At 36.8% G+C, this 26,859-nt stretch overlaps 1 protein-coding gene and 1 long non-coding RNA gene across 17 annotated transcripts in view; both read left to right on the forward strand.

Moving 5' to 3' along the window:
• Nucleotides 1–6,455, forward strand: part of LOC134477864 (uncharacterized) — a 39,756-nt gene extending 33,301 nt beyond the window's left edge. The window contains exon 3 of the long non-coding RNA XR_010050109.1: nucleotides 1–6,455. This exon is cut by the window's left edge and continues 22,999 nt beyond it. This is a non-coding gene — a long non-coding RNA (uncharacterized LOC134477864).
• Fhit (fragile histidine triad diadenosine triphosphatase) overlaps nucleotides 1–26,859 on the forward strand; it is a 1,402,288-nt gene that overhangs the window by 751,326 nt on the left and 624,103 nt on the right. The gene's annotated exons all lie outside the window — the stretch shown is intronic.

A 26,859-nucleotide genomic window follows, 5' to 3' on the forward strand; every position in this document is an offset into this window, starting at 1 on the left:
CTTTCATATCATATTACAATTGTTGAATACTTTCCGTTCCTTTTTGTTCTTCCATTTATTCACATCAGTACCTCAGCTCACTTTACCCCACTGCACTTTAATTTTTGTTTTGAAATCAAGTATTATCTTTTAAAAACAGAAGGAAAGAAAGAAAAGAAAATATGTTAAGCTATATATACGCTAATATAAACATTGAGTTAAAAATTGGGTTCAAATAACAGCTGTAGATGTTTAAGCTTGTGATAATTGAGTAAGAAACTTAATCTCTTTTTTATTTTAAAGAAATTAAGACAAAACAGGCCATGGGGCTGGGGATTTAGCTCAGCGGCATAAGTGCCTGCCTTGCTAGCAGGCAGTCGTGAGTTTGATCCCCGGTACCGATAAAAAGGAAAAAGGCAAAAAAAAAAAACCAAAACAAAACAGGACATAACAGAGCACATCAGAACAGAACAATGTAAGCAAAACAGTATTTCACGAGAATAAAACCTATAATTAACAGTAACTACCACAATGTCTCTTTCTTTGAAATAGTTGAGTATAACTTCATATACAATATTATCAAATATAACAAAATAGTATAAAAATATTGGAGAGAATGAGAGTATTGCAAAGTTTTCAGAACCAAGTAACAGAAAACAAAAAATGGCTACTATATTATCTCATTTTCCATAGGAAATTTGTTTATACTTTCACACGTAATACAATCCAATAAGGTACAACATGATAGAGCCAATAGAAACAGAAGAGCAAGAGCATGGTAGGACTTCAGAGTAAGATGATATTCTATCAGTACTGGCTATTATAATGACTTATTTCCCTCAAATTAGCTGTTCTTACCATCACAGAAAATAAAATCAAAAAACCAAGACAAACACATTACAACTTCAATCATTATAAGGCTTCAAAACAATGTATGGGGAATCATGATTACCCTAAACTCTTATTTACTCTTTCTATTTCTTATACTAGGGAGACTATATGGTATTTATATATGTGAGTTTGATTTATTTCACTTATGAGTATGGTCTCAAGTTGTGCCCATTTATTAATAAATATCTCAATGTGATCATTCTTTATAGCTGAGTAATACTCCATTATATAAAAATACCACATCTTTTTTATCCATTCCTCAGCTGATGGACACTTAGGTTGTTTCCAAGAGCTGGCTACTATTACAAACTGTGCTGCTATAAGCATGGGTGCATGTGGTATGATGCTTTCAGTTCTTCTGGGAATATGTCCAGAAGTGGAATAGCTGGGTCGAATGGAAAAAAAAAAAAAAAAAGAAACATAATCTCTCCGTTCCTTATTTTCCTCTTCTTTAAAACTCTGGTGACAGTAGCAACTCTCTGGAAACACTGAGGGAGGTGATACCTTTACATAGTGACAAGTGCCTTGTAAGGTCCCTGGATGTGCTCAAGAAATAGTAGCCCTTTTTAAAAGGTTGACTTGGAACTTTTAAAGTCAGGTTAAAAAATGACTTACGATGCCATGGGATTTGTATGCTCAAGGACTTGTCTACAAGAACAACAAATATGAGCCTGCTTACTCACCAGAATGTGCCCTAAAGGAGGGTCTCATCTGCTTTCAGCTCAAGAAACATTTCAGAATTTTAATTATTTGGAGACACTTCCCAGGGTAATAGAAGCTGCTTTCTCTTCATGTCAGACTGAAGAGATAATTGTAACAAACGAGCATTTCTGTGCCAAGGTGTGCCACAGCAAATGACTTTATGGATGATGATAATAGATGCTCATCAGCATGGTGCAGGTCCTTACATGTTTAGTAGCCACAGACTGCGTCTCCGAAGATGAAGCCATTACTTAACCAAACATGGCATCTTTTCTTAACAGTCTTTCTTGAACAGTTTTCAAGTTCCTTTTTTCTAAGTTTGAAGACTCATTACTCACATTATTTCTCTCTCTCTTTTGCCACTTCTGTCTCTTCAGACTGAACTACTCCAGGAAAATGTACTGCCCTTCTTTGGTGCCCTTATTAGCATCCTTTACATAGTTCATCTGTGCACTTACCATAATGTGTTAAGTAATAATAACATCGTTATCACCATCCTTATGGTTCGCTAATGTTCACTGAGCATGTAGTATGTGCCAGACCATTATATTAAAACTTTTGCATCATCATCTCATTTACTCCTCACAACCTGTGAGCTGGAGACTTTAATTTCTCTCCTTATCTAGATGAGGGAGAGGCTAAGTTATAGAGTTTAATGTGTGTGGAATCACAGCTGGAATTTTAAATAAGTCTACATGTAACCTAAGGACATAGGTCTAATAAGAAGCTGCGTATCTGTTTTATAATTCCCTCTCTCCAGTTTCCTCCTAGGTCAGCAAGCTCCCATGGGTCCTTACATCTGTCTGGTATGGAAGGCACTGGGAAGAATGAATAAATGAGTTCAGCACCTTTGCAGAGTGGATGGTCAAAAAATGGTAGCTATTTTTTAAGAAATTAAAGTGAAGTGAAAGGATTTTAAAAAGACCATTTTAAAGAAACATTCCACTTCTGTGTCCATTGAAAGTTGAATATAGCAAAAGAAAGTTAAAGCCAGGTGAGAAGTAATCACATTTGGAAGGTCTGCAGGGCACTTGATTAAAAAAAAAAATTCTGCTCAGGCATAAAATAATTAAACTGTTCATGGCAGCATATAATTGCATCATTATGTATAAAACTGTGTTACTATAATTTGGATCATAAGAGAGCAAAGTGTCAAAATCTTTCTAATGGTATTTAATTTTGTTTTGCTCTTCCTACTAGAAGAAAGCAGTTTGTGCTTCATACTCATAAATTTTTGACACATCTTTATATTCTCTACTGTTGAAAATCATTCATATAAACCCCTGACATGACTCACTGTCTAGTTTTGATAATTTGGAGTCAGATTTTTAATATATGCTATAGGTAGTTCATTATTTAAGATACCTGGGTTTGCATCCCTTTCAATTGTGCTTTGTTTTTTAATCTACCTTATTTGCAGTTAATACTGTTAGTAATAAAACCAATAAAAATAATAACTCAATTTACTCAAGACCATTTTAATTAAAAATAAGTGCTAACTCTTCAGGGACTAGGTGAAAGTTTACACTTCTCGGAAGACAGGGGCTCTGAACAAATTAATAACGTAAACAAGATTTTGGAGAGCATATTTAATCAACTGAAGCCGAGAAGCTTTTCAAGCAAGATCTAGCACTTTAGACCTATCCATTGACATTCAGAAGATTGATGTGTTAATTATTAGTCATTGTTTTGAATTCCTTAATCTGGTCACTTTAGATACTTTTGTTTGGCCAAATTCTGCTGGTCTACTACAAGTTCCAGTGTCATTTGACTGTAAGAAGGACACGTGTTGAATCTTTACTTAATAATTTCTACTGTTACACTTACTCTCCAGTAAAGTAGTCATTTTGGGCACTGAATAAAGCTTTCCTGTGCCTTATCTTTTACACTTGTTCAGGGCTCAGATTTTAAACACTTCTGAGTCTCCTTGAGACTAAAGGAAATAATTCATATGAAGCACTAGTACAGTGTTCATGAAATAATTTGTTAATTATTAGTCCATATTAATATGGTTTAATAAATGTAGCTACTACTGCATCTTTTATCTACCTTGGAATTATATTCCCAATTAATTTATGCAGGGCTTAAAATAACATGTAGTTGGACCATTTCTCCCTTTATGTTTGGGCATTTATTTATATGAAAAATCTCACAAATATATAGATTTAAAATGTATATTTACTGATTTCCCTATGAACAAATAAACTGATGGAAAATGATAAATGTTAAATATCAGGTAGACCTGCGTTCAATGAGTTATGCCTGGTATTCAAAATCAAGGAGGCATCTGACATTTGAATAAGGTGACTCCAGTCCTATGTGGGCCTGAAGACCATGCATTTAGGTAATGCTTATGGTTAGCACTTTGCTCCTTTGAAAAAGCTTAATTTTTTCTTTTTTCTCATTGCTAGAACTGATTGAACCTAGCACTACACACTCCAGTCCTACCTGCTCTCTATGGGTTTGGAATATTTCCTGTCATTAAGGAGTCTGGGGCCTTTCTCAGGATTTTTTCTTTGGTAGTCAAATACTAATAGAAAATAGTTGTGGTTTTCAGAAACTGTGTGTGTGTGTGCGTGTGTGTGGGGGTGTGTGTGCACGTGCATGTGTGTGAGTGTGTATATGTGTAGTGCTGTAGTTTTAATTCAGGGCACCTCACACACACTTGGCAAATGTTCTACCACTGAGCTATATTCCTATCCTATTATAAGAGATCATTGAGCATAACGAAATTTATCAAAAACACACTCATCTTCTTAGTTGGCGCTAGAGTAATCAGTTGATTTTTGAATATTCTTCATGAAATTTTATTTACCTGATATTTTATATATCTATATCTATATCCATCCTCAAAAATGGCAGCAAAAAATGTGTATTTTATGATCTCATCTTCTATTCCTTGTCATAGATTCTGGAAAACTTTTGAAAATGTTGACACTATTGAAAATGTCAAGGATAAGATGTCCCGGAAGATTAAGAAGACAGTTTTATTAACCTTGTTGAAATAGGGGAAATTTCTCCCTAATATTTGAGGAATGTCTCCAAGAGAGAAGTCATTTAGAAAGGGAGGCTGAAGGTCATATATTATGCAGGGATGGATTGGTCCTTTTTGCTTTGAATGTTTCCCCAAAACACAAAAGGATAAGAATTTTTAACCTTGGCTAGATATGGTGAACACAAAACTTTAGTTCAATATTGCCAAACAGATAACTTAGTAAAACTCACTTTGGTTAGTAATAAAAGCATAGTTGCCTCTTAATTAATTTTTGATTTATTAATTGCCATTTTACCTGAGCTTACCTCAAAATACTTCAACATTGTGATCTCATTTTTAGCTGGCCTTGAGAACTCCTTGAAACAAGTTTTTATTATACAGATTAAAAATTTCTATTCTAGCTCTAAACTATTAGAAACAACTAATTCAGAAGCTTTGTCTGTTTATACATCTCATTTAAATAGCTTATATGGTTTCTTTCCAATAATATACCACATGATGAATTTTCTTCATATCACTAAATGGAAACCAGCTTCTTTATTTTCTCTAATAATCTGAATGAAGATTTACATTTTTCAAGAATATTTTCTTTAAGATAGTAAAGTTTTAAAGCTTTTTTTCCATTACATGAATTGATCTGCACTCAGGTTAGAATATTCGTATTAATCCCTCCCAGAAGGGAACACATTTTTCCTTTCACCTATCCCTTTTATTTCCTTTGGTCTTCTTTCTGGCCTGAAATATGGAGTTCCCCTATATTCTCTTAGCTTTGTGCCCTCTCCTTCTTCTATCATCTTCCTCCCGAGTCTCAGTCTGTTTGCATGGCTTTCTGTTGATTATCTTTTCTGCATATCAGTGATATGTTGTTCAGCAAGTGTTCAGGTGCAATGAAACAAGGCTCTTCTGAAAGAGGATGCCACACAGAATCTACATCTCATGGGAGGAAAGGGCACTGCCAGGGCACAAACATATGAAGGACAGATGGACTGTTTTGCCGTGTGTGAACCCAAGTGCCGACTGAAGACGAAGCCACTACTGGTGTACCATCCTGGGATCCTTTGTACAGTCAAGGAACAGAATGTAAACACGGCCAGATGTCTGTCATGTGGAGGGCCAATGGGAAAGCCTGGTCACAAAGCAGTTCTCCACAGAAGAGCTGTTCACACCCACTGTTACAAAATATCTTTCTAACAGCCACCTCCCTCAGAGATACTTGTCTTCCAATGGACAACGCCCAGGAACACCCTCTAGCCTTGAGGGATGATGTGATGTTCTTCCCCGGGTGTTTTAATGTCACTGAAGAGAAATCCTGACTCCACAAGAGTTCTGGAAGAAACATTTCAGTGTCCTTCACTGCATCAACCCCATTGACAAAGCCTGGAAGGATATCATGTACTGGACTTTAAACAGCACGAGGGAAAAGAAAATTGTGGCCAGAATGTGTCACTGAACATGACTGTGAAGGGTCTGATGCACAGATAGTAGAGGAAGTCGTGTGCATGGGCAAGAGTATGAGTCTGGACCTCAGTGGTACAGACACAGAGCAGTTTTTGAGGACCATAAAAAGGAGCTGACAGTAGAAGAACTTGCAGAACTCTTGTGAGAGCTGCAGAAGGGGCTTTCTGGTAAGCATTCCACTGAGGAGAGGAAGACAGGGAGGAGGATAGCAATGATATGATAAAATCCAATATGAAAAGTGGAATGAGTGCCAGGATTTCTTTGGGAGATACCACCCCACATAACTTAAATGAATAGAGAGTTGAACTTGATGAATGATAACATGATCTCTCATTTCTGGAGAGTTATGCAGTGTGGAAAAAAACAAATGACATTAGATAGATTTTTTTTGTCAATATATTAATCATTGTTAATTTCTTATCATCCTGTTTGAAACTCTGTATCTTTTTTTTTTTTTTTTTTTTTTTTTTTTTTTTTTTTTTTTTTTACTTTTCTCTCTAAAAAAGATAATTGACTCTGCAGCTAAGAGACAGACAGGAAACCTCTGAGGATCTCCTTGATATCTTAATGGAGGGAGTCTGTCCCTCCAAATAATAACCTCCCCACCCACCCTCTCTTCTCCACACCAGAAAGAGCCTGAAGCAAGATTGTGTTCTCTCTCTTTGTACTATACTTTACTTTGCTTTGTATTTTTGTGGTTAAAAAAATCATATGGTGCAGAATGGATTAACTTTATTTACATTGAACTGTATGGGAAAATTTGATTTGGTTCACGATCAAAATCAGTTTGTGACCAGATTCATAGGGGTCAGAACAGATTACTGTAACCTTATTTACAGTGAACCTGATAGAGAAATTTGATTCAGTTTGTGGTCAATTAGGTTCTCAACCAGAATTATGGAACAGATTAAGTTTGTGAATAAAGGAACCACTGTATAAACAATAACAGCTAGCAGGTTAACAAGCAGAGTCCCACTTGATGACAAGTATTTTTGTGGGTGCTTTTGGTTTAAGGTATTTGGCACACAGCTTTTCTATGTGAATGAATTTCTATTAGTTAACAAGTTTTTATCTGGTGCCACTGCATCTCAGAATTCCACCCTTATGTCATGCTGTTATCATGACATGCCAGGACCCACTTCTATGGCTGGCCTCTATACTTCTTTTCCCCATCCTTTTGTCTGCACTGTTGTATCTTTTTCCTATCACTGTAGAAATCCACCATGTCTTCCTAAGATCATTTCCTCTGAGGTGGCTTGGTGGAGTTCTGTCTGCCCCTTCTGTTTTTTCACATGTCTTCTCCTCTGCATGTGGATAATATACAGCACTGGATCCTTAAACATATAGATGTGTGTGTGTGTGTGTGTGTGTGTGTTTATATGCATGCACGGGATCTTGTGTTTGCATCATCTTTGAAATATTTTCACCCGTGCCACCCTTATAAGAGCATCATGAGGCAGCTGGCCTTGTGTATTACACTGAACAGGAGATTGAAGCTCAGCATGACTTGCTCACACTTGCATTGCTCCTAAGCAGAAAAGCAATAGTCAGAATGCTGTTCTCTTTCCCGTATGCTTAGCAGATGTTCACCAGAATGTAGATTTGCAGTGTGAAGTTTCTGGCCAATCAAAGCAAGTTTGTAGCTCTTTAAAAACACTTGGTCCACATACTAATACGTAGTTAGTAGACGTGGGGTGAGGGGAGGAGCTGCTTCAAGGGGCCAATCTGAAATTCTTCTCTTTTTTTACTAAGTGACTACTCTTTGGGCAGGTCTAGTAGCTTGTGTACAGGAATAGACCAAATGCTTCACTTTCCAAATCTACTAAATTAGTTTCAGGAAAAGAAATGGTTGGAATGAAGGATTCTCAGCCCATAGCAATTTATATTGCATGTGTGTAACATCCCCATAAAATATCCTTCTTGGCAAGTCTTAGTAAACATGTCTCAACCAGAGATTTCATAAGCCACGTGCTTAGTGAGATGTAGTAGGCAAGAATCGAGGCTCCTAGGATGTCATTAATTTTATATTTAGCTTGGAATTTCACCACAACTAGGAAAGACATATTTCTAATCCATACTCACATTATTAAAGTATGGGGAATATGCAGCTAGACAATAATCAATGAACAATGATCAATGAACTCCAAGATGGCAGTAAAACAGTATGGTTAAGGGCTTTATATGGCATCCAGAGATCTTATTTCAGTGGACTCTCTACCACTCAGTATTTTGAGTAAAATTCTAAGCTACTCTATTGTTTTCATTTTTGTTGTCCATAAAAAATGAGAATTATGACAGTATTTATCTCAGAAAGTACTGGTGAAGATGAGAAAACCTCATGTAATATCCTTGGCACAGTGCCTGCCCCCTACAGCAAAGTCTTTGTGTGTGTGTGTGGTACTGGAATTGAATTTAGGGGCTCCACACTGAGGTGTATCCTGACCCGCCACCTCCTTTAAACCTTTGCTTTTGAGATAGGGTTTCGTTAAAGTAGTTAATTTTCCAAACTGGACTCAATGTTTTAATCCCCCTGTTTCATCTTCCTAGATTTCTGGGATTACAGAGCATGGGCCATCATACCCAGCTGAAAAAGTCAGTTTTGTTTGTTTTAGTGCCTATGTCATTTTTCCTTATTTAAAAACAAATCGCTTTTTTATACAGAGTAATGGGTCTCATTTAGGTAGACTTATACATGCATGTAACATAATTTGATGATTTTCACCCTCCTATCTCTTACGTTTTTGTAATTCACTTTTAAACTCAATGTATTTGAAAAATCGAGCAGTTGGCTAGTATATATGCCGTATTTGTACGTTTTCCCATATCACGTTGTTTGCTTTTCACATTTGTAAGTTGGTTTTATGTTAAGCCCTGTAGCCTAACAAATTGCTGTTATTTGTAACTGACAGATATGTATTAATGTTGTACTTTGAAGGTTGCAAATATTATGTGAAAATTCCTCTAGTTTTTTTGTTTTGAAATTTATAATAACAAAATTTCCATGTTGTATAAACAAAAATCCCATCATTTGAATCCCTGGAAATTTCCTCTTAATAATCATACCCATGGAATATGGGTATGTTATGTTAAGGCAGATTCTAGAGTCTTTTCTGCAGGGACTTGCTACCATACCATAGTCAGTTGCAGTAAGGAGGAATTTGCAACAGAAGGCAACAGAAATAATACCTTCTCTGTGGTATTGCTGACTTGCTATGTTTGCAAGCTATTTTCATGGTGGAACCTCCTTACTGCTTCACCTAAATGTCCTGGATGGCATATCCTAACACCTTAGAAGAATGCCTGAAGAGCCTCAGTATTTTCAATAAACAAACTCTATTGCTGCTCTCTATTCTGTAATAAATTTTCAAGAATATTAGAAGTCCCAGTTGTAGGTAGGACAAGACACTGGACATGATAAAGCTGTCTCACCATCCTGCACCTCAGACTTTATCTAGGACATTGTACACAAAAGCTGAAGTCAAGTGGTTTCTCTATTTAAATGCCCATTCCTTTGCTTCAGGTGTGGCCTGTTGTTGGCATCTGTGGATTCACATTCCATCAGCAGAATCTCATCATGCTCCCCAATAAGCATAAGGGTGGATGTCTTGTCATTTTTTTATTAGTGTGGTAGATGAAACCATTTCCCTGTCTTGTGTCCATTTATCATTCAATATTTAACTAGAGCAACTGAAGTACTCCAAAGTATAACACTGATTTATGGTTATTTGCAATTCTTTTAGAGTTTCTGACAAATTATAAAAATTTCCTGATGTATCTGGATCAATGGACAGCAGTGAATCAAAAGAACTAGTTGATGTCTTGTTTGAATTTTTATATGTAAAATCACACTTGTAGTCAAGTCTTACCAAGATAATTCCTACATGGTTTACATAGATTAAAGTATTTAGCCTTGAATTTGAACCCCAATTTCTGAGTAAAAAATTATTTGTTGGGGGAGGTGATTACATTACTGTACTAAGTTAACCTGGGGACTTCTGCTTGTACTAAATTGGAGCAGTTTGTGACAAATTAATGCTCCTTTGAAAACAGTATAAAACCCAAATATAAACAAAACGTTCAACATAGCTAGTTTGCAGAACAAACAGAAACAAAAAAAAAAGAAGAAGAAGAAGAAGAAGAAGAAGAAGAAGAAGAAGAAGAAAGAGAGGAAGAGGAAGAAAAGAAAGAGGAAGAAGAAGAACAACAACAACTACTTCTGTGATAATCAAGACTCCTGGAGAGAAGGGAGCTACAGATAGACTGCTTAACCAGTAGTCTACAGCCTGCTTTTCCAGGCATGTGCCAGTTTTGGGCTTTGCGAACAGCTAAGAAACCAAGCAGAGACTCGTACCTATAAACAATTAAAATGGCAATTTCACAAGGCTTATGAGACAAACATTGAAATTTGGGGCTACAAAAGCAGCCAGGACTCAGAGATCAGCATCTCAGAGAGAAGACAGGTACTGTGATGTTAGCCTGATCTCCAGCACTTACGTACCTTAAGGCAGGAGTCCTCAGTGCCCAAGCCATAGATCAGTACTGGTTTGTGGACTCGTGGGAACCTAGGAACCAAGCTGCCCAGCAGAAGCTGAGGGGCAGGCAAGAGAAGCTTCATCTGCTTTCTCAGCGTCTCTACATAGCCCACATTGCTGGCTGACCTCGGCTTCCAGGCCTATAAGCAGTGACCTGTAGAGTCTCCTAGGAGGGTGAACTCTATTCCTAGTGAGCTGTGCATGTGGAAGATACAGATTTGTGCTCTTGTGGAAAACTTGTCTTCCATGAATCTGGGCCACTGCTTTAGGCTTTCATCTTCATTCAGTTTTATGTCTCAGAAAGGCTTAGGAATCACTAAAAAGCAAAATAGATCTGACAGTCTCAAAATGCTGAAAATATAATTGAAATTTGACATATAGGAAGGATGGGGCCTCACTCAATACCACCAGCCTTCAAACTGCTCCCAAGTAGTGTAGACATATCACATGCAAGCTGAGTTTTTCAAAATGCCAGTCAATTTTGAGGCAACTCTACCCTGAATTGGAGAAAGGGAACCTTCCCCTCTCTGACTACTTAAGACTAGTACCTAAGGTGCCACTAATCTAGTCTCTATACTTTTTCTTACATTACATCTCTAATTCAATTTAAAAACTACTAGACACATCCAAAAATGAGACTGACAGAAAAAAAAAAAAAAAAAAGAAAGAAACAGTGCCAAGGATGATCGAGTTGGTATGATTGTTAACTAGCAGTTGCTCCCTTTAGATGAGGCTACAACTCTCAAGTTCTCCATAACTGCCTCTCTTGCTTTACTCCTGGGTTGACTTGTTTAATTATATTGACTTACATGCTGTGCATTTCAATTTATAACTCATGACTTTCAGCAGACCAGGAATGTATCTGTTTTTCTTAGATATTTGGTCTTCCACAAGACACTATATGTGGATTTGCACCCAAGCCAGGAATACATTATCAGCCATGTTGCTTTGGATGACTCTGTTTAATCAGTTTTGAAAAGTGACTATTACAGTCTTACATTTTTTCTTTGCATAGAGAAAGAGTAGGGAGTATACGTAATCTTCCTATAGACATAAATCCTTGAGTTTTGTTTTTGCTTTAAAGTTTGCTTTTTTCTTGAAATCACATTTATTTCTTGGAATTCTTTCTTGAAAAAAGAATATCTTGAGGGCCTTCACAGGGAAAGAATAAGAAAAGCAAGTCCAGACAGGCTTACATGAAAGCACACTTGGCCCTGTGAGTGGCTACAGGAGAGTGTGTAGGGGTCTTTTTGACACAGACTGCTCACAGTTCTCTCCAGTGACAACTGATCAGGAAGAGGAAGGCCTTTGTGAAACCAAGTCAGCTGGTTCTCAGTTCTGACTGAGAACTCATTACTTCAAGTTCTACTTTTCTTTTATTTTTACAAAAGAGGATAATCTGCCATTGAAGTAATGGGGTTTCTTTGAAGACCTTTGATAAGAAATGTCTTCCATGTACTTCTCAAATACGTAGATTATTCTAATTCCAGAACACAATTTTACATGTGGTCTGCAATATAGTTTTCTCTCAAAGTTTTGGAGTCAAAGTACCCTAGAAAGATTCTCCAAGTGTGATTTTGAAGCTAGCATTTGCTATTACCTCTTAGAAATGCAAATTCATTTGTGCAAATGGGCACATGCCTCAGATCCCAGTGAGGCTGAGACAAGAGGATTACAAATTCAAGCTACTCAGTGACTCAGCAAGAAACCCTGTTTAAAAAAAAAAAAAAAAAATCAGAAATGTCACACAGTGCAAAGTCTCCATCCCCATTTGTGTGTGGTATGAGGTAGGGAGGTGCAAATTAATGGCCCCATTGATATGAAACTGATTCTAAGAGTACTCGAGGTAGTCATAAGAAGTCACCAAATAAACCAAAATAACTATTCCATAATGTGGTAAGGCTGTAATACAGGAAATCACTGTACTATTTACCTAACTTGTTAACTACAGTCAGATAATTGTGTAATCTTTCACATAAATTAGAGAGCAAAATGTTATTTATGATCATAGGGTGGTCTATTTCCATTTGTGTAGCCCACACCGTCCTCCAGCCTGGTGCTAGAAGTTTTTTGATACTTTTTCAAAAGCCTTTGTTGATTAGGAAGGTGACTCAGGTACATCCACTGTATGCTAAAGCAATGAGACAGTGTGAAGGAACCAGAAGGACAGTGGATGGGTGGCAAAGACCGTCAGGCTCTAAGGGCACCCCTGAGTGTGTCATAAAATGAATTTCCAAGAATAGTGCTTTATAGATGCTCAACCCACATCAGATATTAACACTTAAAGAGCTTTTGACCTAGGATTTGCAACAAAAAATTAATGAAACAATAAAATAACTTAGTCCTTATCCAGTTGTATGTGACTATTTTAAAAGTGTGTTTATATATTGTGTTCTCTGTGGGTTACATGATTTTTCACCTGTGCCTACTCTCTAAACCAAAAACCAATTGTTAAAGGACAAGCTTGAGGTGATAAATTGTTTTAATGGTTTTATCATTTTCTCTAGCCCACTTTTAAATGATTTACTGAACTAATTCATTGTTAAATATTGAGTGGAGAATCCTTTTGCTTGAAAAATAATTTCAAAGGAAGTATCTACATTTATTTTTAAATAATTGCTAGATATTTCTAGTAACTTGTAGAGCCTTGTAAATAAACTCTTGGGGTTGACATTTTATTACGAGGCAAGTATCTTGGTCAAACTTCTTGGTGGCAGGCAGGAAGGAATTTGAAGACAAGAAGCTAGAGCTTATCCTCAGTGCATGGTATGTTGGTGATATAGTCATAGTTGGGTTTTTTTTTTCAGGGTAAAATTGCCTTTTATTTACTTTTTTGCTTTTACTACATAGGTAAAGACAGTGATAGTTCCTGGTTGCATTTATTGCTTGAACTTTGACAGAGGCTTAGAAATGAGCCTTGAGGACAACGCTGCCAAGAGAATTGGGGATCATGCAGATTTCTTAGAAGGGGTGACTCTTTTTAACTGGTCATTATATCTGAGAAATGTCTGATGCATTAATTTTTCTGGGTGGTAATAAATTAGAAACATTAGAACTAGAATATTCAAATCATATCCATCAGTTACATTATATCACTAAAGAACAAAGCATTTTCAATTCTTAGTGTCATGTATTGTCCTGTTACTTATTTTTAGATTGAGTTCCATAAAGCTGAGTAGCTATAGAGAGGCCAGGATGGCATTGTGTGAGAGCCTTGCTTTATTGAAAATATCCTGAAATGGTAAATTCTAGAGATTCTTTATCTCCACTATTATAAATATAGTAATAAAATCCAGAGAAAATCTACTATAGATCTGTACAAATTTTGTTTATTTATCTGATTATATTTGGAGAATCTTCGGTTGTATGACTTGAACTGGAAATTGACATAAATGAGTTCATATCCTTGACTGTGGATGAAACTTCTTCATGATGGGATAGATATTTATCTTTCTAACAAGAATGCTGACATAAACACTAATGCAGGTAATATTCTCAGTGTAGGAGTTGGTATAAAAACTCAATATGTAGCCTTTCTTATTATTGTCAAAATGTTAATGCTAATTATTTATGCTTAATTTGGCATGCCTAAATCTTCTTTTTAAAAGTTAGAATGATAGTTTATAAGACATTTGGAATAACATATCATATGAATGGGTAAAGCCAAATTTCTTCTTGGTAGAGAAAAATCTAAGAGAGTATCTTGAGGACTGGTGACTGGGTAGACCTGAATTATTTGCCTGAAATTTGAATGTGATAGGGAGCTGACCCAGAGTATCAGTCAGAAAAGCTTAGGATTCATGTTTATTTCAGAAGTTTTTGACGGACTAATACACTTAGCTTTTAACTCTCTTGATTCAGTGAGACTCAAGGGACTGTGTCAGTCTACAACTTTCAAGACTGTCGCTCAGTGGGAAGGGTCATGGGGCTACAGAAACGAGACAAAGTCAGAGGGCCCTAGAGCCAGATGGAAATGAGTAAAGAACTGAAAGAACGGTGGGAAGCAGCATGCAAATAATACGCATGATTTGCAGTCCTGTGGATTTTTGCTGACTGTCTACTGTGGTTGTTATACTGTCATCCATAAATGCTGGAATGAACAAATAGAATTGAAGGTACAATTCCTGATCTTGGGAGCAATAATTTGTTTGGAGAAAGAGGAGTGTGTATTGATATAATCAGCCTTACAAAGTAAAAGTCTCAAAGGATAATTTGGGCTTGAGATAATGAAGATATTAATATGGACTGATGTGGTTCAGAGAAGTGTCATAAAATCTCTCTTCTCTTTCTTTTTTCTTTCTTTCCTTTTTTTCTTTCTTTCTTTCTTTCTCTCTCTCTCTTTCTCTTTCTTTCTTTCTTTCTTTCTTTCTTTCTTTCTTTCTTTCTTTCTTTCTTTCTTTCTTTCTTTCTTTCTTTCCCTTCCTTCCTTCCTTCCTTCCTTCCTTCCTTCCTCTCTCTCTCTCTCTTTCTCTCTCTCTCTTTCTAAATTAAGGTTTAACACTTAGGAAACATTGAATTTTGTTACCAAGAGGCAGAATAATGTAGCAGTTAAGAGCTAAAATTCAGATCTGTGTAAACTGAGTGCAGACCTTTACTCTGCCCCTCATCAGCTGTGAGCTTTCGGCAAAGATGCTTTTCTGTGCCATGGTTGCACATCTGTAATACGGACAGGATGTGCCCATTTCAGCAAGTGGTGGGGATTAAGTGAGTTCATACACTGACAGTGCTTACAACTTTTAAGACTACTTATGAAATTACTGTTAGATGCTAGTATAATCGTGATATAATTTCCTCACGATATGTGTATGTAGAATGTAGAACAATTTTATTTTAGAAGCTAGCTTCATCTCTGCCTCTAACCAGAAAATGGGAAATGGACTAATTTCTGAAATGTAACTGCTTATTAGACAATCCTTAAAGTCCTTTCCTACCTAGAAATATCAGGATGAAGGATGCAAAAAAAAAGTCTTTGTAGTCATTTGTTTTAAAACAGTAAAATGGAGTATTTAGACTGGGATCTTAGGAGAGCAATGCTTGTCTATTTAATTGCTATGTGGTCATAGGCAAACAGCATAACATGGCTAAATATCATTTACCTTGTCTGTGAAATGAGGATATAAGTAGCATTCAACTTACAGAGTTGCTTATTGTTTAAATGGGATAATGTGTGCCCATGTCATTCCTAAGCACATGTCCTGTCTGGGACATAGCAAATTCTCAGTGCATGGTGGATGTCATGATGCTCTGTGCTGACCGTGGAGCAGGAATTGGTGCATTCAGTTTCCCCTCAAGTAAAGTGGTTGACAGGAGCATCTCCTAGGAATATGTAGAGGTTTTGTAACTCAGTGGAATTTTTACTTATGATTTGAACATATTGTGTGATCACTTCCTTTTATTGTAAATCTTCCCTCTTTTCTCTCATTAAGTGATATCAGTATTTATATTAAGAACAATCCTTTCCAGACCCCAACAGCCTTGTCCACATGTCTAAGAATCATTGATGCCAACTATTGATCAAGAGTATCAGTGATAGGTTTTTAAATATATGACCATTTCATTTTGTTTGCCACTTTTCAAAACTTGAAGAAAGCTCTGCTGAGCCTACTGTTACAGTGGGCCCCACCATGAACTGGGACAGGGATGGATAGTGTAGATAATAAAAGCAAATTGAAAAATACAGAATAGGATAATCGGTTAAATGCTGAACTTTATTTCTGCTTGAATTTCTACACACTTTTTGGATAGCCTAGGCAGTTCCATTCCCATTGGGACTAAGTACAGTAGATTGGTAGTTGAAAGAATGTCAGATGTTTCAAATATTAGGCTACCATTCCTGAAGATGATAGATTTTTAAAAATCTGTGTTCTGTAAATGAATAAAATTTCTATGGAGTTAATTTCAATTTCAAGTGTCTTAAAAATGGAATACATCTTTTGGCTTAAGTCCACAAATATAAACCAAGCACACCGATTAGAATAGAATCTGTCTGTGAGTAGGGATTTGGGTCGGTTTGTTCACTATTATGTCCCAAGTGTCTGGAATGGTGTCTAGCTTATGTGCATAGTGAGTGCACCGCACATACTTGTGAGAGGTCACTGACAAAAAGCAGCTCACTGTGATGCTGATCTCCATTTTGAAAAGGGACGAAAACAAGGTCCAGGCTTTTGTGGACCCTGGAGATCTTAGCCTTCTAACGCTCTCACTTATGCAAATGAAATTTTATTCTGATAGTTTAGCTGGCATGTGCACCATTTTTCATAAACTAAGTTGATGGTAAAAAATAATCATTTTATAGTGCATCATGAAGTATATAATTCACCAATACTACATCAGGTAGGTTGTGAAAAATGGCCTTACTATCACATCTGAATTTTTCATTTAAAAATCAACTCCAGTAACACTCAGTCATTTACAAGTTAAGCTCCCTGGAAATGTTGGTGGCTGTATTTGCATACTTCCTCCATTATGAGTATTTTTAAAGGGCTGGAAGTTTATTCTTTGCAGTTCCTTCCCATGGGGCTTTGGTTGAAGGCTGACATGAACCGGAGAGCTTGGGTCTCCACACAAATCACACAGGGAAGCCTGTGCATGCTGATGGCTTGCTGCTGGCTCCCACAGTCATCTCTGCTGCTGACTGATTGATACGGAATGGCCCCCTGATGGATTACTGCTTTCCTTCTATGCCACTGATCTGTCCAGTCAGTATAATTTCATCATGCAATGGGTAAATTACCTGTTTGAGTTCATAGACTATAAAACAAAGCCTACTTTGTATTTTAATACCATATTTATTTGTTTAGAGACAATAAAAATTAACTGTGAAAGAAAACCTCTGCTGCATGCTACAGAGGAGAAAAATACTGTTGCAAATAATACTCTTCCATTTGCTGTAACTATAAAAGCAGCTAAAAAAATGTCATTTCCAAAATGACATCATGAAGTGTAAAAGCTGTGACTGAAGGGTGGGCAGTGGTGGGTTCAGAATTAAAGGGACTTTTTATTTCATAAGGCTGAGCAATATATTGTAAAATGTTTCAAAAATAATTAACAGAAGGAGTGCAAGAGTAAATTAAAGGGAAGTCATTCTTTCTGACGTTGTTTTGAAGGACACGTTTGGCTAGAGTAATGTTAGTATAAGCCTGTCAAGGCATTACAGAAATGGTTTTAAAAAGACAGTTTAAATTTGTTATTGAAACCTGAAATGGAGACAAAGTAGTATATATAAGACAGCATTCTCAGTGGCACATAAATGCAATTATATTACTCCAGATGTCCTTGTGGGGGACTAAATTAGTGTAATCTTTCTTATTCTGCTGTGTAGGATTTACAAAATTTTGAATTTGCCCCATATGCCACTTCAGAATGAGGGAAGAGGGTAAAAAGAAATGTCAGAAAGAGAATGACACCTGCTGAAGATTTAACTTGCTAATTCTTCCAAAATCTACAAGCATGTAGATTTACTGTGAAATTTTGTGGTCAGTATAAATTTGGAAAAGAAAATATTTATTATTTAAGTACTAACAGATGGACAATGGGATGAAACTGCAAAACACTACCAAAGGGCAATGCAAATGTTGCAAGAATTAGAGGGCATAAGGGAGGTGGACAGTGCCACTTGATGTCATTAAACAATTGGTTAAGGCTGACATAAGATAAGGCACCAACAGCCGGGCATGGTGGCAGACACCTGCAATCCCAGCACTCAGGAGGCTAAGGCAGTAGTATCGCTGCATGTTTGTTTCAGCCAGGGCTACAAAGTGAATTCAAGACCAGCCTGAACTGCGCAGTGAAAGCCTCAAAGAGACCTCCCCCCAAAAAGAATAAGATAAGATACCAACTTCATTGACCCTCCCCATGTATGGACACAGAGATACACATAAAACTAAAAAGGGATTAAAAACTTATGTGTAGCATAAAATAAAATTCAAGAAGAAATCTTCAAATAGTAGCTTTTACAAAAATGTCTTTGATATGGCAACATCAGCAAAAACAAAAATAGATAAATGTGACCATATCAAATTAAAATGCTTCTGCATAACAAATCAACAGAGAAACACATCCTCAAAAGCTATACATCTGATAAAGGATTAATTTCCAAAAAATATAAGTAACTCCTACAACTCCATAGTAAAAACTTTTGAAAAAAGAAAAACAAAATTCACTCAATTTAATCTTTAAAGCAAGCAAAGGGTTTCAATGGACATTTCTTCAAAGAATTTATGCAAATCGCCAAGAAGCCCATGGAATAATGTTTAACATCACTGATTATCAGGGAACTGCAAATCACAAACCACAATGTGAAAATACTTCACACCTGTCACAGTGGCAGTAAATGAATAAATGTGTGTGTACATGTATGGACTGGTGAAGATATGGAGAAATTTGAGCCCTTGTAGAAGATTGGTAGGAATATAAAATGATGCATCCACTATTGAAAACAGTCTAGTGGTTCCTAAAAATTTAAATATCATGTAATCTACTAACTTACCTAGAAATTTACTTGAAAAAATTGAAATCAGGAATTGAAGGAGTATGAGCTACTCGATATGAACTGCAATATTTGCTATAGTTAAAAAGCAGATACAACCGAAATATCTATGGTCTAACTGATGGACAATACGTGTGTACACATGATAGAATATTGTTCGTACTTATAGAAGGGAATTTTCACATTAAAGCTGAGATGCATGACCCTAGAGAACATCATGGTAAGTGCAATTAGTAAGTCACAGAAGAAGTGCTGCACAATTTCATTTGCATCAGGTGTCTCAGACAGTAAAGACAGTAAAATTCATAGAAACAGTAAATGGAAGTTGCCATTTGGCAAGGGTAAAGTTTTCAAGCAGGCAAGATAAACAACTTCTGGAAATCAGCTGTACAACATTATATCTACAGTTAATAATATTATGTGCTGTACTTGAAATTTTAAGAGGATAGATCTCATGTTAAGTGCATGTCTTATAGGAAAACAAAATACAGTGCAATAAAATAAAGAATAATCAGTCAATGAGTTGGTGACAGTTCTTCCAACCAGATTTTTGAACTCTTTTGCCCGTGTCTTATAAGTAAAAGACAAATAACAAAACACATTTTTAAAAACTGTCATAAAATATCAAAGAGTGTAGGTAATATGACATTGGTGATAAAATCAAAGAAAGGCCTGTTGGTAGTTTGGCAACATGTGAATTTTATTCCTGTTACAAATGCTGTCCCCAATAGAACTAGGAGAGCTATATGACAGATGCTATTGTTTTTCAAAGGATATTTTTAAAGATCATATGACCCTCGGTTTAGCTGTGAAAATTAAAGTTATATTTATTTTCAAAGTAGCCTGCAATCTAGAAGTTACTTGCTTTTGAAATACTGATAAAACATCCCAAAAACTTAAAAGATTCTGTATGTGACAATAAAAATTTTATAGAGATAGTCAACTACCGTTTAAATTTATGCTGTTTTCATCCTTATTCAATCGGTAAAATATTGGTGACCCAGATAAATACATTGGTATATGTTGACACATTTTCCCCAGAACTATTTTCTTGTCCCTAATAATAGCTATATGGATATTACTTTTTTGTCCAGATTATATTTAACCCCATTTGTTGATCACCTGCTGTGTGCTGTGAACTATGCTCAGCTCTGCGAATTAGAAATGAAGGCCCTTCATTTAAAGAGATGGTGTTAGGGGAAAGAACAAAGGAGTTAACAATATTTTTCTGTTCTCCTAATAAAAGTGGGAAGGAGCCATGAGCACAGAAATGGGACAACAGTTAGGTTTTTCTTGGAGAAGAACTAGGTGTGATTTCTGAAGTGGATGTTAAATGTAATAATATGTGTTCACCAAAACTGTGAGTCTTAAAGACATTTGGGGCAGAGAATGATGCCAATGGGGTGCTTAGGATACCAGGTGGTAATCTGAGCATGACAGCTCTGTCACCGGGAGTGTAATGCCAAGCAGGTCATTGAACTTTTGAGGATCTTTCACTAGTAAAAATGATAATTTCAAACAGTGAAATAATACAGACAACATAAGTGTCAGTTCCCTTTTAACAGTGTGTGTGGCAGGTGAGGATTGTACAATGAATCCATTGGCAAAAGGTAAGGTCAATAAATATTCAGGGAGCAGTTCTGTGCACCACTCGGCCCTTAGAACTGATTCTAGCAAGTAGAGTGAAGGCAGAAGTTTTAATTTGTGAGACCATCTACTCTTTATGACAATAGCTCTTCTTTAATAATTTTCTCAGGAAAACTTACATACTAAATTATAGGATAATGTCACAAAAGTAAATAAGAAAACAAGAATGCTGGACATACATTCTTGGATATTAATAGCGATTTATTTTGTAACCAAATAAATTAAATACAAAAAAGATCAAAAACCTAAATGTGAAAGAAGGGAGCAGAGTTGCTTTAGAATTGAGAATATTGCTGCCTTGAAACTATTGGCTTCATAAGTGTACAAGGGTGAAAATCTGGAGTTATAGAAAGAGATCTTCAATTAGATGGGTACATTGAAACTTTTCATAGGTGTAATTCCAGAATGTTTTGTAAAATGTTACTGTTATCAGACAGTTGGTGACTATTACCTGTACTGGATGGAGGTAAGCACAGGAAATAGAAACATGAGAAAAGATGAGGTTTGTAGATATACAGTGAAGTCTGTGCTGTTGTCATTGGGAGATGATGACATAGGAGGACAAAAGGCAGCATGTTTTAGCGAATGTGATTTGTAAAGATTAATGCCACAAGAAGACAGCTCTAGTGAAAAACAGTGCAGGCTTCGAGCCACAAGAAACTACTACAATAAAGGACAGCAGTATGAGAGTCAAGTTTACTCAGAAGTAAGCTTTATCAAATAAGTACTATTTTTAGAAATCATGTAGTGGGACTGAGGAACATATCTCTACATTAAACTTCTCTAACTCTTCCTTTCTGAGAAAGAACAAAGCTAATGTTTGTGCAGAAAATCACTACTCTTATTAGCATCATGGTGTCAGATGCTAATAAGTGGCAATTAATGGAGAAAAAAAAATCAGTTTTAGACACATCACTAAACTGCGTATTCCGTTAGTCAGTGAATTGTCATATTTTTATTGTATTCTTACATCTCTGAGGAGTGTCTGGGTGTGGTGGGTTGATAACTGGTGGTCAGCTTGTAACAACCAGCTGAACTGAATCAGTGTGGTGCAGGATTTGGGTGGCCTACCTGAGGATTATTGCTAACATAAATGGGAGCACTGGGAGAGGAAAAAGTAAGTGGTGTTGGTTCTCTGTGGTGGTGTTGGTTCTCCTGTTGCCGTGGATTCTGCTGGAGGAGCTTGTCTAACTTCTTTCTGGACATGAACTTGGCTGTTATCATCAGAGGAGTTCGGGACCTTGTTGGGACCTTGAGAATGGCTGTGGTTCACTTTGGGGAGCTCTGGTTTTTACTTTGCTGCTTCCTGCCTCTGGAAGGGAAGATGTGTGCTGTTCAGTCTCCTGGAGAAGCTTGTCACATTGGCTTCCCAATGTGAACTCTGCTGTTCTCATTGTTAGAGGAGACCTTGTCATTGAGGATGGCTGTGGTATTTTTTGGGGGAGCCCTGGTTCTTACTTCAAGCGTCACTTCCTGGTTCTAGTTCAGAACCCTTGGCCTGCTGGCACAGATCTTTCCTCCCACTGGCATAGATTTTTCTAGTTTCCACCACTGACCTTTGGTGCAGCTCAGACCCATAAAGCAGACTTGCATGAGATATTGTTGTGGTCTCAAGGCCTCCAGTTGGACTCATTGGAGCACTGTCATGGGCTCTAGGTCTTCAGTTGAACTCATGTAGGACATTGTCATGAGATGTAGGCACTCAGCTGGATTCTTTGGGTCTTAGTGTGTGGACAGATTTTCTGCACTCTTGCTTTTGTATTTGACTCTCTGGGTGACCATTGTAAAATAATACTATAAATTATGTATCTGTACTGTCTTGTTCTCCTTGCAAACCCTGAGACAACACTGGGGGTCCCTCTATTTTAGTGTAGTTCTTCATATCAATGGCAGTGGTTTTGCTCCATAGTTCTTATATTAGTGCACAGCATAGTGGCCTTGTGACTTCCTGGAGCATTTCTTTTCCAGGCCATAAGCATATTCCAGGGGGACAAACAGAAACTTCTTAAGGCATGGGCTTAGGAAGCGGTAGAGTGTTTGCTATTCATATTATGTGCAGTTCATGTGGCCATGACCAACATCAAAACCAGGTCATATGAACAAATCTAACACCAAAGTCCCATAGGGGTTCAATAAGGCTGGAAATGCTTGCTCAGAAACAATTTCATCTACCTCTTCTCTGAGCCTCTATTCCTACACTTACATGATGGGTATGATGATACTTTCCTTGGAAAGTGGCTGCACCTTAGGAATAAAATTGCCTAATGTGTACAATATCACATAGAGGAGATCTCAACAAATGCCAATCTTCTTAACCTTTCTTTTTTTGCTTTCCATTCACATCCTAATCATATCTGGTTTGTGAATTCTCTGCTGCCCTCTCTCCCTAAAAAGCAGTTAGACCATTACCCATCTTCATAGAACAGACACTCCTTACTAAGGCAGGGCCATAGGGAGAAAGCTGAGCAGAGTTGGTTTTGCTGGATGTGTCTGGCCACTGGACTCTGCACCCCTTTTGTTCCTTCATGCTGTCCTGGGTCTGAAGTTGTACTTGGACGTAGAAATGAAACATCTCTTGAGTCCCTATCTATACCTTGTTTACATTTCCTTGGATTTCATTTGAAATCCTCTTGTATAAAATTTTATCAGTTTTAACCTCTTCAATATTGACCTGAACATATCTATTTTTAGGACTTTTTTTTTTGGCTTATTTCCCTGAATGGAAGAAATCAGTGAATACTTTGTAATCCCCTTTAAGAGAAGTATTTATAAGAATTTTTAATGATGCCTCTGATTGTATCTTATAAATTGGATAAGAGATTTTTCTTTTAATATAGTGCAGAAGCAATGTGGCAGGAAGTAACGTCATGTCACTGTTACTTAAAACAAAAGCCTGGTGAGTTTCCTAAGGATTAGCATCCCTGGTTGTTAATGTTGTCAGTCTTTAGCAACATAGTTTGAAGTTTTACTATTACATAGAGATATTTTCACTTGCAGTGGGTAAATATTAAATTTTCAGCTATTTATGCTTGTGGGGTTAGTGTTCTAACTAAAATCTGTCAAATGTATCACATTATTTTACTCAATCTCTTTGTTACAAAAGAATCACTTTTGATTGCTCATTTCTATGATTTAAGTTTTGCTGTACACCCAAGTACCATTTTTTTTTGTATAGCACATAATAAATTGAACAATTCTTGGAATCTATCTCACTCTTCCGTGAGAAAATATCCTGGAAGAAGATCTAAGCTCAGTGATGACATGTACACACAAGTTTAAGACCAACTTCAGCACATAAGGTGTCTTTTCTTTATTGGAACTTTAGCTAAGTCCAACTGATAGACAAAACCTATCCATTACTGATTTCCCTTTTTTCTCTGTCCTTCTTCACTGAATGTTCCTAATCTTCTCCATTTCTTCATCACTGCAGAGAGTGATAATCTGTGTTTACAAAGGAAAGCGTGAACAGGTGATATTAGTGATCTCCAGGAAGTTACAGTCTGGATAGAGACTCAAGACACACTCTGATGACGTTTCCATGTAGGACACTGATCACCTTCACCCTGACACATTTGATAAAGGGACATACAGTGAGAAATCAAAAGCCTTTTCAGCTTTCAAGCTTGATTGATAGGGAATCTGGTTCTGTTATTCCAGGTAATGATTAGAATAACCACCATTTATATTATTGCTTTTTGTATAATCCTCACACCAGCCCTGCGAGGTCAGTGTCACCTTTCCCAATGATCAGATGATGAAACTGAGGTCCAGGGATGTTAAACATATTAGGCCACTGCAATTAAGTGATACAGCTGCTGATTTGAAACTTACTTGGAGATTCCATTTGAGGCTTCTTGTTTTTTGTAAAATCTTCAGGAAAATATTTAGAGATTTTGAAATAGATTTTTTAATCATTTAGGCTAAAAGGCTAGACCAGTAATAATTTCATTACATACAGAAAGATGCCTTAATTATAATATTTTGTTAAAATCCAGCAAAGTTTGGCCAGTTCTTTATTCTACAGGAGTCTCCTAGTGATATTTCAGACTAAATGGTAAAATGAAGATGTCACCAGGAAGACTCATCCACTTGGGAGAGGGTAGTAACAGAGGTAGAGAGCAATGACAAGATAGATGTTATCCAGAATAGGTGAAGAGTTTGACAGACCCCAAAGGTAACTGACTGGCAGGGAATGGAAAAACAGACACTTATTAAAGTGATTCATATAGCAGCTTGGATTTTTATGGCCAGAAACAGAGCTTATTGTAAGCCTTTAATTTCTCCCTTCAGGAAGAAAAGTAATCTAGCTCCTTCTAAGAGATCACCTGGTTAAGTCAGGCCCATCCACTATAACCTACCCTTTGATTATCTCAAATGAGCTGATTTATGGGACTTAATTAGATTTGAAGAATCCTTTTGCCTTTGCCATGAAACAAAACCTAATCATGGTATTGAATTCAATCAGACAAATCTCTGCCCATGCTCAAGGGGAGAGTATTATATGGCTTACATACATCAGAGGCTTGGGGGGGGGCACCTCGCAAGTGACAGAAAGGAGAATCCAGGAAAGTAATTTAATTTTCTCTGTATTACTGAGTACCAAAACATGTGAAGAAGAAAGCCTCTGTTCCGAAGAGTTAACATTCCTAATAACAGTGACAGAGCCCAGAAAGGAGAGAAGGGAGATGATCGAAGGCTGGAATGTTTTTAATATTCCAAAGAAGATGGTAACTGATGAAAATGGAAGTTGAATTTAGGTGTTCAACTATTTTCAGCATTTTTGCAGCAAGGTGGAGACTAGAGCAACACTTTGAGTGATAGGTGAGTGAATAGTTTTCAGCAAGAAGTAAACAAATGCACTTGTAGAAGAGTCTTAAAAAGTTCATTCATGGAGGGAAAAAGAGATGAAATTTTTACACCAGGTTCATGAAATAGAGGACCATTTGTCATTTTCAATTTCTGTAATGGTGAAGACCTCAAAATGTTTATAGCCACAGGAAAATGATCAGCAGAAAGGGTAAAATGAATATATCCTTCCTCACTGCTGAAAATTTCCCAGGACTTTGGGACACTGTAGAGTAGGCAAGAACTTTCCTGTTTTTCAGTTGTACTTCGTTTACTTAACATTTGCATGCCGCTTACTGTGTGCATAGCCTTATTTGTTAGCGCTTGGCAAGTATTACCTCATTAAACTTTTATAATCACCATGCAAGTTACCTCATGTTTTATTCCCACTGAAAGAAATATAATTGGTCACAGGTCAATAAGCTTTTAAGTGGTATATTTGGGATTCAAACCAGAAATTTTGGCTCTGTAGCCTATGCTGTTAATCATTGCATTAGTACAGTCTTTTCCACCTGATTTTTTGGCTATTACTTCAATAGAGCCTTGTGACACTCCTTGCAGTGTTATTGCTGTATTGATAAATTTGCTGCATGCTACTAATCAGTTTCCCAGCCAGATGATAAGCTGCTGCTCAGAGATAGAAAGAATATGTCTCTGCATTGCCTCATCTTCTTCATGGCATCTTATATGCATTACCAATAAGTATATATTGATTTGATTTGAGCTAATAGTCTATCATTTGCTTTATCTCCTCATTGCCTTTATCTATACGGTATAAAATTAATGGGGTGGTACATAATTTTGGTTTAACTGCTTGGCCTGGAACTATAATTTTTATGACTTTTAACATCATGATAAATCTGTGACCTCCTTTAGGAATTTCTTGCTTTATAAAATAAATATCAGTTAATTTTTTTAAGTAAATGAATACATCATAGCTCTCATTAAGGGTATAAAAGGTGTTTGCCTGATTGCCTCTCTGATTATGTTTTAATCTTTGAGTTATGGGGCACAAGGTGGGAGGGCACACAGGGTTGAGTAGGTATGACAGAGCGCTGGAGAGGAAGATGGTTCTTGGCAGTGGGCTTTATTATTTCCACCCTTTCTTCTATTTCTAGAATGAAACAGAAAACATGCTTCTCTAATGGAACCCATCACTGTTCCTAACTGAGCTTCCTGGTCACTTCCATTTTAGTGGCAGCTCCTGTGTTTACTTCTGTGTTTACTTTGTCCCTGGTCAAAAAATGTGTTGAAATTGGACTCCGAGAATAACAACAGAGACAAGAGGTGATGCCTTTGAGAAGTGAGTTAGATGTTCTGGG

Source organism: Cavia porcellus, unplaced genomic scaffold, assembly GCF_034190915.1.
Source record: "Cavia porcellus strain 051 isolate PalLab524CR breed Dunkin Hartley unplaced genomic scaffold, mCavPor4.1 scaffold_10, whole genome shotgun sequence".
In the NCBI taxonomy this organism is placed as follows: Eukaryota; Metazoa; Chordata; class Mammalia; order Rodentia; family Caviidae; genus Cavia; species Cavia porcellus.